The sequence below is a fragment of the Protopterus annectens genome, chromosome 8.part1, assembly GCF_019279795.1.
Source record: "Protopterus annectens isolate FY-2018-M chromosome 8.part1, PAN1.0, whole genome shotgun sequence".
Lineage (NCBI taxonomy): Eukaryota > Metazoa > Chordata > Ceratodontiformes > Protopteridae > Protopterus > Protopterus annectens.
Genome location: NC_056742.1, coordinates 51,417,917 through 51,431,153, shown reverse-complemented (window position 1 = coordinate 51,431,153; position 13,237 = coordinate 51,417,917). Strand labels below are relative to the sequence as shown.

General features: G+C 38.9%; 1 protein-coding gene across 1 annotated transcript in view; it reads left to right on the top strand.

The window, feature by feature from the left end:
* Positions 1–4,449: 4,449 nt before the first annotated feature.
* Positions 4,450–13,237, top strand: part of LOC122810068 (pleckstrin homology domain-containing family F member 1-like) — a 41,357-nt gene continuing 32,569 nt past the window's right edge. The window contains exon 1 of the mRNA XM_044081560.1: positions 4,450–4,627. The gene's annotated coding sequence lies outside the window, so the exon portion shown is untranslated. The remainder of the gene's footprint in view (positions 4,628–13,237) is intronic.

Sequence of the window (13,237 nt, the reverse complement as noted above, 5' to 3'; positions counted from 1 at the left end):
GGTGGAAAACTGATAACAGGCTTTCTGTACAGCAGCATTCACCCCATGTGGGAGTAGAACCAACAACCTTCTGCATCAAAAGCAAGTACACAACCTGTTGTGCTATTAACAATATAAGTTGACTTAGCATAAGCAGCACTAAACTTCTCTTCCCCTGCAGCTCTCAGCTCCTTGTAAAATCTACTAAATACTCAACTGCATCTCAACTTTCGCAGCACAAGAAATCTGGAAAAAGCCGAATTTATTGAGGGGGTCAAAAGGCCAAAAAACAGGGACACATTAAACATTGCTTGTATAATCTTGTAAAGTTGCTAGAATAAAATGCTGTGTTACCACCATACATTTTACTGTCAAGGTCCCTGTGCAAAACAGTCAGAGCAACATACCACTACGTTTCTTATCCAAAAAAGACCTGCTGCAAGAAACAAGCTCAAGATAAATTGCTTAAAAGATTACTGCACAGGTATTAGGAGTTGGACACCTACCTCAGTTTAAGAAGTGTTAAAAAAAGAGTGACTGTGTCTGTTTCCATCATGAACTGAAGTTAGGAAGGATTGGAGCTCTTTCTTTTCTCTGTCTGACTGACTCTTCTCTCTGTTTGCTTTTTCTACAGAAAAGGTCTTCATATACCACATTCCCCACTTGTGAAGTTACATTCTTCCCTTTGATGTATTACACTATCATGCTAGCACTTAATCTAAAGCACAATCCCCCAAGCACAACAAATCACTAATTCTCTATACTGCAAGGCTAAATAAATCTGCATAAAGGCCACTTAGATGTACTACATAAACTAAGGATTATATCATTTGTGCTGCCATCCCCTTAATTTGGGATTATGTAAAACACTAAACTATAACCCCTAATCGTAACATTAATCCCTATACCAAAAATAAGCACAAGACACTAAGTCTTCATTTCATTAAGGTAGAGACAAATTTCTCTACCGATGCATGCAAGAGATTGGGTTTAGAAAAGATATCCATGCTTCCCTCTCCTTTAAATCCAAATCAGGAAAATAAGAATTACAATGCACACAGGGTAACACCTGATGACCATGTTGCACTAGCAACTCTGCTGAAAGTTGCACTGTAGAGAAATACGCAGCTTGATTTAAACTGCAACTAAGGTTTGACTTTCTTCAACCAGGACAAGTTTAAGCATGGACTCTCCCTATCAACCACAAAAGGTTTATGGACACGTAAATAAAATTAGTTCTACAGCTGCCAACTGATTATAACAATGCTGCCATTAGATAAAGCCCGAGTTTCCATTTCATAACAAACTTAATGACCTTTATACTAAGATTTAGTACCCCCATTCTAGTCTAAACAACTCTAGGCATCCCTACCTTCTGTTATAGGAAGCATGGTCTCAAGGTTACAGATAAATGCTAACATCAGCATGCAAACAATTACTTCTGCACCTTCACTCTGTTCTTCTTCTAACTTCTTTCTTCTTCTTCTTTCTTCAGTTCTTTCTTCTTCTGTTCTTCAGCACAGGCTGCACAGCTGACAAAATATTTAGGCCACCCATAAAAAAAAAAAAATCAAAATCCAATGGCAAATTTATTAATAAATAAGTATCGGTCCTTCCCATGTGACTGACTCAGTCACGAATCCACAACTGACTTACTGTTTGATTCTCGCTCTTTTCCCAGCACATAAAGCCCGGGAAGAGAGTGACAACCAATCAGCAGTATTTAGCCCAGCAAGCATGCCATGTACGTGCCTGCGGATGTCGCAGTCCGAGCCCCATCCAATTCTATGCAGTTTGGAACTGCATAGACTGCTGGGCATCACAATGATGCCTTAATTAGCCCACCGGGCTCAATAAAAACAAAAAAAACATCTTTATTTAAAACAGCCGTAACCCGAGTTGGTTAAAGTGCGCATGCGTGTACTTGCCGAGTCACGGACTCGGAGACAAAAACAAAGTAATTTTAAAATAATACTGTGCTACTGTAGTCTGTCACACAAAAAGGTACTTTTTCTTTTTTTTAGCTGAGGGGGCTGCAGTCTGGCAGTCCGATGCCACGAGCCGCCCCTGTTACATGTACAGATCTGCAATCTTGGAATTTCACAGATATCTGCCAACCTCACAAGACCCAAATGTAGTGAACGTTTTGAAATATGAAGAGAATAAATCTTAGATGACTTCTCTGCTTAATCTAGCAGAAGCATATCGGCATCAAGCAGGAATGGAAATCAAGCCAGAAGTAGATAAAAATCAGGCAGCAACTGAATGTGCCAAAAAAACAAACAAAAAAAAAATATAAAGTGAAGGACCAGATGAGAATGCAAAAAATGTGGAAAATGTCTAAATATAGTTGCAAGTACAGAAAACTTCTGAAAGAACATCATGTTGATCAGGAACAAATACAGGAACTGTTAAGGAGAGGCAAATTCAAATCAAGAGATGAAAGGTTAATATTGGCGGCCCAAGATAGTGGGCTACATACACACCGGTTTACAAAGTCTGTTAACATGTGGGAGAAACAGACAAATGTAGGCTATGTAAAACAGAATTGAAAACAGTCTCACACCTCATTGCTGGTTGTGACATACTAATGGCAGAAGGACTGTATACTGAAAGGCATAATAATGTGACAATGCTGGTGCACTGGGGAGTCTGCAAACATTATGGTACAGAGGTTGCTGAAAAACACTGAACACATGAGCCACAGAGCATCATAGAAAATTATGAAGTCTACATCACATGGGATCACCCATTAACAACAGTTCAAAAGATAGATACTAGAAAACTGGATATAGTGGTCAATGAAAAGTAGACAAAAGAAGCATTGATTATTGAAATCGCCACACCCAGTGACTACAGTGTCTTGCGTATAGAGAGACACAAAGTCATAAAATATCAGGATCTCCAGGCAGAAACGAGAGCAATGTGGAAGAAAGATAACCAGATAGTTCCAATAGTAGTAGTTGCAACGGGTCTTATAAAAAAGAATCTACAATCGTATTTATATATGCTACCAATACATGTAATTCCATAGGAACTGCAGAAGGAGTCATTGCTGGGTGCATTGCAGGTGCTGCAAAGAGCATTTCTGGCTGATATCAAAAATTGAAACAATACTAATTTCATGAACTTTAATCGTACTTTGCTTTAGGAATGGGGTCCATTCCCATCATGGTATTAGAAACCTAAAAGACTTGGAGAGATTAAAAATAAGCAAGACTTTTGGAATCACAGCAGACTTGTCACTTGCTGAGAATACCCTTGTATCTCTGCCTACCTCTTGTTTTGAACAGTGTTTTGATATAAATACATTCAAAAAAATAATAAAACGATAACCGCTATCCCTACTGCTGGAAACAATATGCATGACCTTTATCAAAGTCCTTGAATGTTTTGTGTCTTCCATCATAAATAGAACAAAACATCATGCTGACATACTTCTGCTTGATGTATAGCTTAAAGGTAGCCAATATACTAAGTCATATCCGCAAGCAAATTCTGAACTAATATAAGTGTCTAGGGTTAGGCAGAATTTCTCATTGAAAATGCGCAGCGCTGTGCCAGTACCTTTAAGAGATAAACTACATACTTAAAATTAGAATGCTGGGAATATGTGTGTGTGTGTGTGTGTGTGTGTGTGTGTGTGTGTGTGTGTGTGTGTGTGTGTGTGTGTGCGTGCATGTGTGTGTATGTGCGTGTGTGTGTGCATGTGTGTGTGTGTGTGTGTGTGCATGCATGTGCATGCGTGTGCGTGTGTGTGCGTGTGTGTGTGTGCGTGTGTGTGCGTGTGTATGTGTGCGTGTGTGTGTGTGTGTCTGTTTATGGGAGTGGCAATATTGCAGCAATTATTTGTTCATCTAGCTTCACATTGCTGAACTCCTTTTTTTTCTTGAGGATTTAGCTAAACAATAATCATTATTCAATCATACATATACAGGCCATACCATTGGCTGAATGACTTCCTCAGAAGGATGCCGACTTATTTTTAATTTGTTTGTTGGCTGGAGACATTATTTCTGTCTAGTGTGCCTTATTAATTCATTCATCATTCCTCACTTTTTTTTTGTAGTTGTATTACTTGCCAAGCTTGTGAGATATTTATGCTAATGTCTTCCCTTTCACAGTTATAACATGTATTTTCTGTATCACAGCATCTCTGCATGTGCCTGCTATAGTTTGCTTAAGGTTAATTTTATGAAAAGACATTAGAAAAAAAAAAATAAGCCATATCATATTCTGACTGTCAATGATTTATATACATGTATTTTAGATGAAGTTTTGGAAAGTGTACATTTCCCTCCAACAACTGCAACAGGAGACCTTTTTCCTGTTGTGAGTAACATCATTTGCAAACTGAAAAGTCTAAGGGATTTTTTTTTCCATCTAAAACAGAGTCCAATGAAAAACGTGCTTTCTGCCAAGTCAGGATAATTTTCTGGTCATAAATGTTGGCAGAAGGAGCAAAGTTCCCTCACTTCACAGATGCTAAATAAAGAAAGTGCAGGGAAAAACATTCAGAGAGCTACAAAGTAAAGAAGAACAAGAATTCTATTTGGGAACTTGCTTCAAAATACTCCCAGCTGTTCTGTTTTGGAAAACGTAATAGAAAAAGCTTATTATCTAATTTGGTTTGTGTGCTACAGTGAAGGTTAGTGCAATTTAGCTTTTTAAATACTGAAGAGCTTAACCAAATATGCATTTCATTCTCTTTTGCATGAATTTATATAAATCTTTAATATGTTAGACTGCTTCAGGACAAATTAAATGAATATACATGTTACATTTCTTAAGCTTTGACTGTCTGTTTCTGGGATTATATATTCCTTTAATTATCTTTTTTTTTTATTTTACCTTTATTCTTTTTTAGTGTATGTCTTCACTACGGTGCATATTAAGAAGTGCTATGATATTTAAAAGTAAACGACCATCACACATTTAAATCTATTAATGATGCTTTCTGGAAATAACTGAATAAATTATTAACTTGTGATCATAGCAATATAATTTATCATTAACAAAAAAAGCATTTTCAAAATAACTGTGGGTTATACCTTTTGGCCAAGCAATCTACTGTACATATGTTTAGTTATATATGTATACGCATTCTTATATGAATCTATTTAGAAGTATGCTAAGCAATTTTATTAATGCACTTGACATTTTCTATATGCAGAATGGCAACACTGCATGGTATTAATAGAATGTATTGCAGCAGTTTGGTGATTCATTTTCCTGTACTGATACTAACATTGTTTGCATTGTTCTTGGGGATTGGTTTTCCTGTTTGCATCTAGAGTTCACCGATAGGTGGAGTAGGTTATAAGTCATATTATTACCTACATGTATACGAGTCGGTTTAGCAAAATCACTTTGAGTGCTTCCAGAGTTGCAGAGTTTACATTTCCCATTACATATAACAAACTAAAAAGTGGATTACTCAAATCTTTGTATGTGTTTGGGAGGATCAGGAAGCAAAGGTCCAACATGAAGATTGTGGCAGGGGAATTGTCAAGCAAAGAAAATGCTGCCTTAAAACTTTAATTTTTTTTTCTTGGAGAGTGCATTTTAATGATTTTTTTCACTAAGGCTGTTTTCCTGGACTTGGCCTATGTCCACTCCTGCATGATCCACTGTGTCAAAAGAACCATTTCTACCATTTCCTTAGAGGCAGATGATGAAGCATGTTGTTCTATGCTTATACTTTTTTTCAGCAAGTTACATATCCACATGCACGCGCGCACACACACACACACACACACACACACACACACACACACACACACACACACACGCACACACACAATTCTAGAATTTATCTCCAATTTTTTATACTTCATGAGAAAGAATGTTTGGAGTTTATTCAACAAAAAATGGATGGTCTATGCCCATTAAAGTGAAAAAGGCATGTCAAAAGAAAAAATAAATTCTTTCATGAAGGTGGCATGACAGGCAGCTGTGCCCATATGATTCATTATGAGTAGCAAAGAATACCAGTCATTTTCACATCAAGCACCACCACTGCAGAATGTTGCCACTGACATGTTTAACATTTGCAACAGCTGGAGAGACCACAAAAGTACCTCACCAAGAGGATCAAGGGTCTCCAACATATGTCTTATTCTGCCAGACTAAAGAAACTTCAGCTCTATTCAGTAGCATACCGCCTGCTCAGAGGTGATCGCTGCCTGACATACAAGGCCATGTCCAATCAGGATCTGATGGACATGCTCCATCTCAAAAAATCCAAATCCATCAGGACCACGAGAGCTAAAGACTTAAACCTCGGCACAAGTATGAATAGGACATGCTGGAGGGATAGATTCATAACCCAGAGGCTTCCCATGCTTTGGAACAAGATCCCAGTTCATATTAGGCAGAGCCCCTCACTGACTCTCTTCAAGGGAAATCTTGATGAGTGGATGGGAGATCATAAGTTTACCCCAGGGGTCACATCTGTGTCACTGCTAGACAGGGGCACAGTAAACTAATTCTATTATATAAGGGGACCTTCATTGTGTCACTACTAGACAGAGGCACAGTATTCTAAATTTATTCTGTACATTTTTGTACCATTTCATGGGGTGGCAAAAGCCACATCACTATGGCTAGGCTTACAAATGCCCCAGGGCAGATAGCCTAGTACTAAACTATGAAACTATGAAACACAGTGTTCGGAATGCATTCATTACAGATCTGTTTATGCTTTTGAATAAGGAATGGAATCGGAGTTGTGCTCTAAAAATAATGGTCTACCCTAGCATTTTCTAAAACTAATGAACCAATTTTTGTAACACATTAAGGGTTGGTATAATGGTGAAGGTGTTTACCTCACAGTGACAAGATACAAGGGTTGATTCTCAATTTAAATGGGTTTGGCGTAATGGTTAACATTTCCACCTTAAAAACATAAGGCTCAGGGTTTGATGGGGGTTGGTATAATGCTTGTGTTGTTTACCACATAGACATAAAGGAAGGGTTTGATTCTGACCTCAGGTTATTGACTAGGCTTATAATGGCCATCAGGGCAGTTAGCCTTGTATTCGCCTATAAACCTATGGAAGTGCAGATATTTATTTTTGTCTTTTCTTTTTAATACAGTGAATGAGATATTTTTGCATATCTGACTGTATAAACCTTATTACCTCATTAGTTTATCTTGCATCTGGGTAAAACACACTGCTACATGTGTCCATTTTCAGTGAAAGCTCAGAGGCCTTAGTCTAATTCATTGATTTGCTAGGAGTCATAAACTGCACATGTGGAGCTTGTGAGAATCTATTCCAGTTCCTCTACAGAATGTAGTAGTTCTATAACTTACTGCCTAAACAATTGTGCTGCTTCTTACTTGCAAATACTTGTTTTTCCCTATCACCAGTAAGGCCAATTGAGAGAGGTCATCATTTAGACAGCTATTAGGGTTCTTTGAGATTTTTATTGTTAAGCCCTAATACCCTATGCTCACCCATTAAAGCACCGGGGAGTGGACATGCAAAGGGCTGACTATGGAAGCCATCCCTTCAGTTCAACATGGGACATTCCATTTAAGCAGCTGTGACTCTCTCCATAAAGCACTGAGCAGTAATTTCCTTGGTCTACATCATTAAAATCATACTGCTTCATGTGTCCCTGAATGTATACAAACTTCCTCAAACCTACATTCCACCCTTCCCTGCTTGTGCAGTGCTAACAGAGCTGCAGTTACCTGGGTCAAAGTCAGGGCTTGCTCCATCTGTGCAAAAAAAAAAAAAAAAAACAGGTAACACAAATGCAAGAACATAACTGTAGGATCCTTGACAATTCTATCATGTCAGGGAAGTGTCCCAAAGATGTCAAAAACTCCATAGGTTGGTATAACACAAATTTATTAATGTCGTAATTATTGATGTAAATCTCCCATTATAAAGCAATTAGTCTTTGAAATAAAACATTGCTTTGAAAGTTACCTTCTCTGAAAATATACAAAGTACATTATGTGGAAATATTTACTTTATTTCTTATACCAAGCCCCATCAAATGGGATGTCCAATGGATCCAATAACAGTTAACTTTAAGTACCACTATGATCAGAAACGGTAAAAAAAGCATACATTTATTCTTGTCATGACACTCTAAAGCTGCCTGCTTATTACTACTGTTAAGTTTTTATGCCCTCATGGGAATGGGTATCCTAACATGACGTTGTGTTATTTTTTTGAAAGATGCTTTTTGCTCATAATGTACTGCAAGATACCTGCTGATAAGACTAAATCAGCATAGGTTTTACTATTAGATTATAATTCTGTTAGGTTTAACATTTCTTAGTAAAGGTGTCAATGACTGGTTTGCAGAGACCCTAACATATTTGATTTTTATATCTATGTTAAATAATCTACAAAAAAGTCCTCATCCAGAATGATACCACAGTACAAGGACCAAATAATTGACTTCAACAATTGGCTAAGCTTCTGATGTCATTCTAAGGGGATCCAGTATTTGTCTGCCTGGGACGACATGATCGACAGACCACGATGCTTTGCCAGAGATAGCCTGCACCTGTCACCCTTGGGATTCCGGATACTGGCTAAGGCTCTTGCCACCCCTATAGTGCCTTTTTTAGGCAAGGTTCAAATGACAAATTCAGCACCATAACAGGTAAAAGCAAGCAAAATCTGAGGGTAATGCTACTCAATGCTAGAAGTCTAAACCTCAAAATGCACTCACTTGAGGCACTCCTTAAAATGGAGAACATCGATATCTGTGCAGTGACAGAGACCTGGTTCAAAGCTCCAGAGAGCACCCCTGCATTACCAGGATAAAATTCTTACCGCACCTTTCAGCCAACTAACCCAGAACAAAGCACTAAAGGTGGAGGTGTGTCCATATTCATTAAGGATATCCACACCTCCAGGCTAGTTGCATAGCATAATGCATCCGAGATTATCCAAGTGCAGCTAACTCTGGGAAAGACTGCAATCCAAATTGTAGCTTGCTACAGACCCCCCACCATGCCCCAGGATTCCCACTCCTCATTTCTTGATACACTGGAAAGTTTTAGGATACAACTCAACACCCTAATAATGGGCGATTTCAACTACCCCACCATTAACTGGGAAAACTACTCATGTACCAAATCTTTTGCACAACATTTTCTGGAATTCATAAATTCCAATGCCTTGGATCAACTTATTCACACCCCCACCAGGGGCAGCAATATCCTAGACCTGGTCATACCAACATGGGCAACCGGTGTTCCACACCAGAAGTCAATTCCTCGTTGGTCCGATCCGACCACAAGCTAATCACCCTAGACATCCACATTCCACCCCTACCCCCAATTAGGGAAACCGCCATAAAAAACTTCTCCAAAGCCAACTTCACACTTCTTAAGACAGAAGTGACAAACTTCATGACACCCATGCAGATGGATAATAGAGGTACGACTCCTGAATCCTGCACAAATGCACTTTATAAGCACTTACACGAGTGCATGGATCATGCTATCCCTAATAGAACCAAGATGCTATCCTCCAAGAAAAGGAAGCAAATATGGTGGTCCTCTGCCATAAACAAACTCTAAAACAGAAGAAAGAAACTGTTGCAAAAAAGAGTAAAATCCCATGACTGGAGGAACTCCCTGGTCAACCTCAGTAAGAAGCTGAGATCCTTCATAAAATCCTCCAAAGCTAGTTACGAAAACAAAATTGCCACTGACTCTAAAGACAACCACAAAGCATTCTATAGCTATGTCAAGAATCTCAATGGCAACACTCAGATCTGCTCTGATTTACAGCACAATGGCACTAAATATACAGAACCAACCGATATTGCCAACATCCTGGCAGATATGTTCAGTGCTAACTTTACCCCCCTCTCACCCCCTAGAGGGCCCATCTCTATAACGGAAGAATGCAAGGTTCCTGTAATCACAGCTGCACAGGTAAAAACACACTCTCCAAAGCCAAGAACACAGCATCCATAGGACCTGGCAATATCCCAGGCTGTGTTCTACACAAACTACAAAATGAACTGGCACCCTACCTAAGTACCATATTCACTCATAGCCTCACTTCAGGCTTTGTGCCCACTGAATGACGCACCATGATGGTTATCCCACTCCACAAAGGTGGAGCCATGACGGACCCTGGGAAATACTGCCCTTTTAGCCTGATAAGCCTGGTCTGCAAGGCCATGGAACGTATCATCATGGAAGTCATAAACAAAGACATTGGTAATCTCCAAACTCTGTACCCTACCCAGTTTGGATTTGTAAAAGGCAAATCATGTCTCCTAAACCTGATTGACTTCTTTGAAGCAGTCACCAAAGCCATAGATGAGGGTAAAGTGGTTCACACAGCTTATCTAGATCTTGCCAAGGCTTTCGACACCATCCCCCACTCTGGAATTATAGATAAGCTCAGTAAACTAGGTATAAATCCCTATGTCACAAGATGGGTTGCCAAATGGCTCACTGACAGAACCCACACAGTGAAAGTAGCAGACTCCAAATCCGACTTCAGACCAGTGACAAGTGGAGTACCACAGGGTTCAGTCCTGGGTCCTCTCCTGTCTGGTATCTACTTCTCTGAAGTACAGGCTAACACAGAAGGTCTTTGGCTAACAGAGCCATAATTGAAACTCCTAACGATGTGGACATACTAAAAAAGGGCCTCACTGAGACAGATACCTGGTGTCAAAGCCATGGCCTGAAGCTCAATGCCAAAAAGTGTATTGTCATCCCCTTTGGTAAAAACTCTGTACCCATGAAGTACCACATAGCTGGTAGTCTACTTAACACTGAAAATGTGATAAGAGACCTTGGGACACAGGTGGACAGTAGTCTCTCCTTTGATAATCACATTGCCACAGTTGTCAGGAAATCCTTCTACATGGCTCACCTTATCACAAAAGGTTTCTCATCCAGAAAAAAAGAAGTCATTTTTCCCCTCTACTCATCACTCATTAAACCCATTATAGAGTACAACTCCACTTTTGGTATGTACCTCACAAGACATCTACAACAACTGTAAAGGCCACAGAAATACCTCACAAAGAGGATTACTGGCCTCAAACAGATGCTCTACGCAGACCGTCTCAAAAAACACCAGCTTTACTCCGTCACATATCACCTACTCAGAGGTGCCAAACTTACAAAGCTATGTCAAACCCAGAGCTGTTGGACATGCTCCACTTAAAGAAATCCCAATCCCTCCGAGCTACACGCTTTAGGGACCTAAACCTTGTCACCACAATAAACAGAACATGCTGGAGGGATAGATTCCTGTCCCAGAGACTTCCTATACTCTGGAACAGACTACCTATCTATGTCAAACAGAGCTCCTCATTAGCACTCTTCAAGAAAAATCTTGATGATTGGATGGGAAATAGGAAATTTACTCCAGGGATCACTTCTGTGGCTCCGCTCGACAGGGGCACAGGAAAATAATTTTCTTGGGTGGCGAAAGCCAGGGTACATTTTTGGTTAGGCTTATACAGGCCCTAGGGCCAATAGCCTAGTACCTACCTATGAACCTATGAAAAGGCAAACAGACATAGCTGTGATAATAAAGCATTTTAAATAGAATTCTTTGAGTTTTGGGTAATGTCTTCCTTCCACATTCATTTCTTGAATTATTCCATTGTATTATGTTTAAGCAATAACCGATGACGCGGTGTGGTATATTGAAGATTTATCCATGGTTGGTGTGGTTTAATCACGAGGGCTTCAAAGGCAACCGTGGGTAAATCTTCAATATACCACAACCACGGAGTTGGTTATTGCTATTATACAATAACATTATTTAAGAAAAAAAAAACTTACTTTTCTTCAATAATGTCTTTGTATAATGGCGGAATACTGATCTTCCGCCAGTTGTGGTATACTGCTTCTTCATTTTGATGTACTGCGCATGTGTATGGAACTTACGTCCCATGCATACCTAGTACATCAATGCTTTGAAACGGAAGCAACAGAAAAATGAAAGTCTCCGTTGCTCCGTTTTCTCTCTTTTTTTTAATAAAAAAAATAAATAAATAAAAAGGTTTTGGGGCACTTTATACCAACGGAAAAAAGTTTGTGCGACTGGACCTTTTTCCGTTGGTATATTGTGGGATTTACAATGGGCATGCTGGTTGGGTTTGGGCACATTTTCGAATTTTAATAGGGAGTCATTGTATAATTCTTGATTTATGATGCTCAGATGATTATTGAGATTTATCTCAATGGATATCAAGTTTCCTGACTTTCACACTATAAAAAGCTTAACAGATTTATGGCCCCAGATGAGGGCAACAATGCAGCATGGATGTGAAATAACAAAAAAGTCCTACAGATACCTTGATATGTGTATTTTCCATGGTAAGAAACCTTCAGCTTTGACAGATGAAGTAATGTAAGAGCAAGAGAAACAAATTCCTGGAAAAGGTATTATGAAATTTTATTTAGCACCAACATGGTATGTAATGACAAAGATGACTAGGACATAATTGCCACAGATGGAGAGAAACTTCTAACACATACTCTTTTAATATGGGGAAGAAATGGGAAAAAGATTTTCTTTGTTTGTTATCTTTTAATCTAACCATTAACTTATGCCTACCCCAAGCATCAGATCCTAACTTACCCTAAGACTAACCCAGCCTTAAAACGTAACCTAATCCTGAACCTAACCCTAACACTAACATTAACCTAACAGTAATCAAACTAAAACCTTGGTACTGCTGTAGACCCAAATCCAACATCTAACAATAAAAATACTTTCTTGCACTTGTAACACACCAAACCCATTCAGCCAAATAGCATTTCAGTAAAATGCAGTAATTGACCAAATGCTATTTCATTCAAATTCAGCATTCATGCAAATAGAAGACAACCATAGGGTCTGCCAAAACTACAATCAAACAGACTAATTGAACAATTTGCCTAATATACCAGAGCTATAAAGTATACATTTAAGACTGTAAATATGATTTAAAAAAAAAATCCACATGTCCAGGTCAGAAAGATGACTTCATGGTATGGCATGAACATGGACATATATACATTATTAGCAACAGTGTCAGCTATAGTAGTACCAATAGAATGCCTGAATGATCACAACTACAAATGACATGCCTTTTGGCATTTATTTTTGAATTTAAGCTACAATTATTGTCTACATTCAGTGGTGATGAGTATCTGTCTGTGTATGCAACCTGCACTGAGGAAAGGAGGTCAAACTGAACATCTGTTAGTAGCAAAAGTCCCTCTGCTGTGTTGTCATTACAGTTACTTACAGAGTGA